The 7,393-nt window shown below is 38.7% G+C and overlaps 1 pseudogene; it reads right to left on the bottom strand.

Moving 5' to 3' along the window:
- Positions 1-2,511: 2,511 nt before the first annotated feature.
- On the bottom strand, positions 2,512-5,439 carry LOC107153426 (annotated as a pseudogene).
- Between the last annotated feature and the right edge of the window lie 1,954 nt (positions 5,440-7,393).

Consider the following 7,393-nt stretch of genomic DNA (forward strand, 5'->3'; position numbering starts at 1 on the left):
CTGGCAGGTATATCAACCTTGACTGCATATTAAAGTCACCAAGGAAGATTTTTAAACATCCAGACATCCGGGTCCCATTCTAGACCAATTAATCTGAATCTCTGGAAGTGAGACATAGGTTTTGGTGTTATTTAAAGGTGCCCTGGCAATGCGAATATCCAACATGTTTGAGACATTATTTTAGATCAAAGGTTCTTAAACTTTAGCATGCATCAGAATTACCTGCAGGGCTTAAAATCACAGAGTGCTAGGTTAAACAAATTAAAGTTTCTAATTTTGTCTGATATATATTCTAATATTAATTTCTAATAAATTTCTGGGTAGTTGCTGCTGTTGCTGCTCTGGGACCACAGTTTGAGAGATACTATGCTGGATTCATGAATAAAGCTGGCTCCTTGCTCCATCTGGGCTTAGTTTGTGGAAAGGGACAAGGGAGGCATTTGTTCAGATTCCAAGGCCATTACCATCCAGACAGTTTCCAGCAGGAGACCCAAAAAAATCCCTGCATAGCTACTTAATTGTTTGGCATCCAGGGCTCACTTTTACCAGATGACCAAGGATTTTATGCCTTTCTGTTAATTATTTCTCCCTCTAGGTTCAACCCAGTCTAGCTACTCGTTGCTAAGAAGGCTGTCTTAGTCTGTTTTCTGTTGCTATGCCAGAATACCTGAGACCGAGTAATTTATAAAGAATAGAGATTTATTTTGCTCACAGTTCTGGAGAATGGGAAGTCCAAGAGGTTGGTGCCAGCATTTAGTAAGGGCCTTCTTGCTTCCTCAGAACAAAACAGAAGATATCACATGGTGAGACAGAGCAAGTGAGCCAGAAAGGGCTTACTTTTACAACAAAGACACCCCTCCATAACCTGTTAATCCATTCATGAACCCAATTGCCTTTCAAAGGTCCCACTTCTCAACACTGATGCACTGGGGACTAAGTTTTCAACACATGAATTCTGGGGAAGTACCCAAATCATAACATGGGTAAAGAGCTGAAGGGTCTGGGTTTGCAGCTCAGTGGTGAAGCTGCTTGCTTAACATGTGTAAGGCAATGAGTTTGCACCAACTGGTGCTATCCATGTTCAATCCTCACCACCACATAAAAATAAACAAATAAAACAAAGATATTGTGTCCATCTACAAATAAAAAAAATTTTGGAAAAAAAAAAAAAGGAGCTGGAAAACAGTGAAGATGATGACCGTGTTCTTCCTCAAACAATTTCATCTTCCAGGTGTCCTCATCTGAGATAGGGAGGGACCAAGACAGAGAGTAGTTTTAAATTGGTTTAATTTATAAAATGGTTATTACACTGGTATAAAATGGAATTATATTTTTATTATACTGGGCTGCCAAGGATGTATTTATTTATTATCTAAGTATAACTAGAAATGTTATAGAATCTATCTAAGATTTTAAATTTAGGGTTAAAAATAAATGGCCTGCAGAGCAGGTTTAAAGGCACAAAGGAAAAGTTATAAAGTTAGTCTCTGCTGACATCCCATGAATCCTGTTCATTAAAATAACTGATTAAGTGATGTAAGTGAAAATACTGGAGTAGATGGTTCCCAGGGCCCATTTTTCCACAGAAAAAGGGGAAAACCCAGCAGACGCTGTCTGAGTCGACTTCTTCAGAACTCTGAAAAATAGCCAGAAGTTTACAGCAACCAAGAAAATCCTGAATCAAGGGGGGTGGGGGGAAGAAACTTAAGAATAGTTAGGAAAGCTCTGCCCTGGCCTGTCAGTGGCCTTAAAGACGGCAACCTGAGCTCCCAATGTGGGACCCTGGCCCATGCTTCCAGAGCGATCAGAGTTGACCTTTTCTGATATAATTGTGATTTCATGCATGATCACGCCCTGCATTCTCTATCTTATCTAAAATCAAGCTGTATGAAAAGAACAAAAGATGATACTGGCCTATTATATACATCTGCTCAGGTATTGTGAAAAAATGCAAAAATAATAAAAGCTTTTTAGATTTTAAAGATTGTTGATAATGGAATAAAAGCCAGATTCCTGAACATGCAGCACACAGTCAATGCACTCATGTGGAAAACACACAAGTGAACATGCATTACAGAACTCTAGCTTCTGTCTGGTCTATTCCTATTGATTTACTCTGAAGTTTTACATGACCTAGGATGCAGATAGAGATTTAATAAAATAAAGGTACATTACATATTTCTGATCTAATAACCAACTTTAAGAAGAAGTACAGGGGAATGATACAAGATGTTTTGTATCTTTCCAAACATTTAAAGCTAATTTGATTTTTGTTGTAATTTGATATTTTAATTAACAGTATGCTGAAGATGAAATTGACTGAATGATAGTTGGGTCCATAGGGTTCAACTGTCTTATTGCTAAGTATACAAAATGAATCCAGTAAACACTTTCCATTTCTAATGGCCTGAAAAACCTACTTTTAAAAAATTCAGGTACAGCTAAACTGGGCTGAGGATGGCTACAATAAATGAAAGTCAAGCAACCAAAACTCTAAAACACAAACACTTTCTATCCAGGATTTAAAAAAAAAAAAAAAGAGCACCCAAAGCAAAGAGAACCAAGACTGACCAAGTAGCCAGTCAAAAACCAATTCTCTGTTATTCAAACTAATAGTTACTTCATTATTATTGGTGGTTCCTAGAGTCACAGCTTTGATGTCAAATGTGACAGTGGATCCATAGGTCACTGCAGGCAATTTACTGGTCGTTTCTTTTCCGTTTATAAAAACTGCACCATTGGTGATCTTGCTGCAGAGATTCCTATCCATTCTGCTTCTCTCTGAATGTTAATGTCTGTGCCAGAAATAGGTTGGAGCGCTGTCATAGAGAACACCTGAGGATTCAGAATCATTCCAGAGTGCTGCATTTCTTCAGCTGTTCGGCTGAATCCCTCAGAGCCAGTTGTCCACTCATGAGGCACCTATGTGGGGGATGTTCCAAGGACTCCACTCCTGTCAACCATCTCGTCCGGTGCAGACCCTAAAATGATAATCAATATTGCGGTCTCTGTGCAATACTCTGAATTCAGTTTCAAAATGATTTGAAGTATATTTATAGAATTGGAGCCTGTCATCTGGGCTTAAAGTGGTCATCCACCTTACACCATCTTAGTATGATGCCTCCAGGTTTCTCTATTAGTTCTTCTATCTGCACTGGTAGGTGAGATGCTACTGTTTCATGCTTTAAAATAATGTCTTTATGTTAAGAATTGAATCATCCAACTAAGCAGATAAACAAGGCATATAAACCAGTCAAGGCACTTCTGGTAAACTGCCCGACTGAATGTGTGAAGCCTTCATGGTAAAGTTCCACTGTTTCTCATTGTGCTTTTCTATACCACTAAGAATGGCAATCTTCCCTTCCTGGACCAAGTCCTCTGCAGTGTTAACTCCATGTTTCATGAGCTTCTGGCAGTCATCTAGTGGTTTAATGGTTCCCTGTTTAATGGTGTTTCCTACTTACAAAAGGGTCACAAATCATTTATCCAGGAGCTTACCAGGCTTCCCTTTAAGTCATTAACCTGCCATTCGAGGACATCCTTTGTCTGTGATGCACTCTTTTTGATTTCTGTGCCTCCTGCAGCCCCTGCAGTCTGCGGTCCAGCGCAGGCTGGTAGCTCTACACATAGTCCTCCATGTTCTTGCGAGCCTCCTGCAGCAGGAACTCTGGGTCAGCTCCATTGCTGCTCTCATCAGGCAGTGTAGCTGCTGCAGCATATAGCCTAGAGCAGGTAGGCGGAGCAAGTAACCCTTATTTTATTTAATAATGGCCCCACAGTGTAAGAGTATTTATGCTGGCAATTTTGTTATAGTATATTGTTATAATTGTTCCATTTTATTATTGGATATTGTTATTAATCTCTTACTTTGCCTAATTTATGCATTAAGCTTTGTCATAGGTATATATGTATAGGAAAACACACAACACACAACAAAAAACACACACAGAGGTATACTATGAGGAGTTTGGGCATCCACTGGGGTTTTGGAACATATTCTCCCTCCATTGATAAGTAGGGACCACCATAATGGCCAAGAACTTTCCAAGTTTGACATTAAATTACACACATAAGAAGCTCAACAGACTCAAAGGATAAACACAAAGCTACCCATACAGAGCACATTATAATCAAATTGTCAAGAGCCAGAGAGGACAAAAGAATCTTGAAAGTAGCAAGAGAGAAGCAACCTGTTATACACAAGGGTCCTCCTTAAGATTAAGAGCTGAATTGTGTTCAGAAATCAAAGAGCCACAGGGAGTTGGATGACAGATCTAAAGTGCTGAATAGAAAAAAAAATCCTGTGGACCAAGATTTCAGTATTTAGCAAAAGCATCCTTCAAAAATAAAAGAGGAATTGACATTCCTAGATAAACAAAAAGTAATAGGGTTTGTTACTAGTAGACCTGCTCTACAAGGACTGTTAATGGGAGCACTTCAGGCTGAAGTGAAGACACTAGACAATAATTCACAGCCATACAGAGAAATATAGAATTCCAGCCAAGATAATACAAAGGTAATACAAAAGCTAGTATTATTAGATTTTGATATGTAATTCTACTTTTTGTTTTTTATATGATGTAAAAAAACAAATGTTTAAAATAATACTTATAAATCTACGATAATAGACAATATATAAAAATGCAATTTGTGACAACAGCAATATAAAATGAGTCAGAAAGAGTAACAGAGGTGCAAAGTTTCTGTATACTACTGAAGCTAATTGATGACAATTCAAATTAGATTGTTATAAATTTAGGATGCTAGTAGTAATTCTCATGGTAACCACAAAAAATAAAATCTAAAAACTGAAGAACAGGAAATGAGAAAGGAATCAAAGGGGTAATTACAAAAAGAAACAAAAGGCAAAAAGAGGAGTAGGAAAAATATAAGATACACAGGAAAAAAAATAGTAAAATGACAGAAATAATTGTTTCCCAGTAAGTAAATACTTTAAATGTAACTTGATCAAGCTCTCTAATCAAAAAGCAGTGATTGGCAGATAGAATTTTAAACAATGATCCAACTATTATAAGCTATCTACAAGAAACTCATTTTAGATTCAAAGATGCAAATAGGTTGACTATGAAGGTCAGAAAAACATATTCAATATTCCATGCAAATTATATTCAAAACATAGAGTGGCTATAATAATATAAAAAAACAGACTGTAGGGAAAATTATTACAAAAGATTGTTACAAAAGATAAAGAAGGCATTCTATATTAAGAAAGGAGTCAATTAATTAAGATATAACAATTAGCAGGGTGTGGTGCATGCCTGTAATCCCAACAACCCTGGAGGTTGAGGCAGAAAGATCACAAGTTCAAGGTCAGCCTGGGCAACTTAGTGAGACCCTGCCTCAAAATAAAAAATGAAAAGGGCTGGGGATGTACCTCAGAATAAGGCGGGCAGTCCAGGTGAGGATGAGAGTCATCATTATGACCTGAAGAAAAATAGGGTTGTACAGGAGAAAATAACACAGGAGAGGGGTTTGGAGCCTGGGGTCTGTCCATGGATAGAGAGGACAGTGGTGGAAAAGACCATGGAGAGGGTAAACATCCTGTAAGTGGGGCAAAGGTAGATCACAGAAGTGGTCTATGTGAAAGTGTGGTTTTGAAAACACAACGTGAGCCAAGGGGGCAGATAAGACAAAGGAAAGCAGTCCAAGACAAGAGTGAGAGTTTGGCAGGTGCAGCCAAGGACAGAAGTTGAGTAGCAGTGGGGCTAAGTTTGTCCGGCTCATCCCTCAGGTTCCCACAGTGATCCAAGCCAGGTCCAAGTTATAGAACCATATATGGTACCAGGTAGAGGGTCCTCAGGTCTTGTTTTCCTGAAAGAAGAATTTCAGCTGAGAGACACAGTTAGAAAAGCATAAAGGGTTTATTTAGTGGAACAGAAGCAATGCTCTGAAGTATATGGAGCACACTGCCTCCAAGAGGAAAGGGGTGGGTTTTCTTCTTTCTGTACTCTAGGGAGTACCATATAGGGTCTTATTTACCTAGGTACAGTTGTATTTGTAATGTTAAATTTAAAAGTCAATAATATGTTGAACAAAAGAGGACTGGGAAGGAGTGAAAGAAGAGAGAGAGACTTAAGGAGAAAGATGCATGATACAGTACTATATCACAGAGAGAACTGATTTTCAAAAGGTTAATTTATCACCAAATTTAATGATCTGATTCTGTCTCCAGCTCTCTCCTTTGTGCATGTGATCTCTCTCCCTCTCCCTCCTCCATCCTCTCTCTTTCTCTTTCTCTCTCTCTGTCTCATTCACACACATACACATCACAAAGTCTAGCACCTGAGGTTCATGGTTTGAAGTTTTAGTTGTGGTCTGCTCAAGACATAGAGAAGCAGTAGAGATCTTTGGAAATGATTGGGCCATTTGATATTTTGAAATAATGGTTTAATCCCACATCTTCTCTTATAAATGGCTAAAAATTACTCAGAACTCTGTGTTGACCTACCTACCCATCCATGCTCAGCCAGGGACTGACTAGGTATAATTTAGCTCTCATGTTCTAATGAGGTTTGGAACAATCTTTCACTCTTTGGCAAAACTTGTTTTCTGCAACCTTGGTGAAAATTCTTGTTCTTAGCCATGACATTTATAAGCCTTTCATTCTTGTTTTCTATTTTCCTCCCCCATTTGATAGTTCTGGCCTCATTACACTAGAATTTTACTGTTTGCCAGTGACCACCACCCTTACTTTATTTAATAATAGCCCAAAGTCCAAGTGTAGAGATGCTGGCAATTCAGATATGCCAAAGAAAAGTCATAAGGTGCTTCTGTTGTGGTTTAGATGTGGTGTCCCCCAAAAGCTCATGCGTGACACAGACAATACAAGATTTGAAAGAGAAATGATTGGGCTATAATCTTAACCTAATCAGTGAACTGATCCCTGATGGGATTAACTGAGTGGTGACTAAAGGCAGGTAGGGTGTGGCTGGAGGAAGTGGTTCGCTGGGGGTGTGGCTTTGGGGAATATATTTTGTATTTGGAGAGTAGAGTGCCTTTTTCTCTCTGCTATCTGATCATCATGAGAGGCGCTTTCCTCCACTACATTCTTCTGCCATGAAATTCTGCCTCACCTCCAGCCCTGAGGAAAGGAGCCATCCTTCTATGGACCAAGATCTCTGAAACTGTGAGCCCTCAAATAAACTCCTCTTCTTTTACAGTTGTTCTGGTCAGGTCTTTTAGTCACAGCACTGAAAAAGCAGACTAAAACAGCTTCCTTTAAGTGAAAAGGTGAAAGATCTTACCTTAATAAGGAAAGAAAAATAATCATATGCTGAGGTCGGTAAGATCTACCAAGAATGGGTGGGGGTGGGGGAGAAACAGAGAGCACATTCATATGATCATTACAGTATATTATTATAGTTGTTCTATT

The sequence above is a fragment of the Marmota marmota genome, unplaced genomic scaffold (assembly GCF_001458135.2).
Source record: "Marmota marmota marmota unplaced genomic scaffold, marMar, whole genome shotgun sequence".
Classification (NCBI taxonomy): Eukaryota; Metazoa; Chordata; class Mammalia; order Rodentia; family Sciuridae; genus Marmota; species Marmota marmota.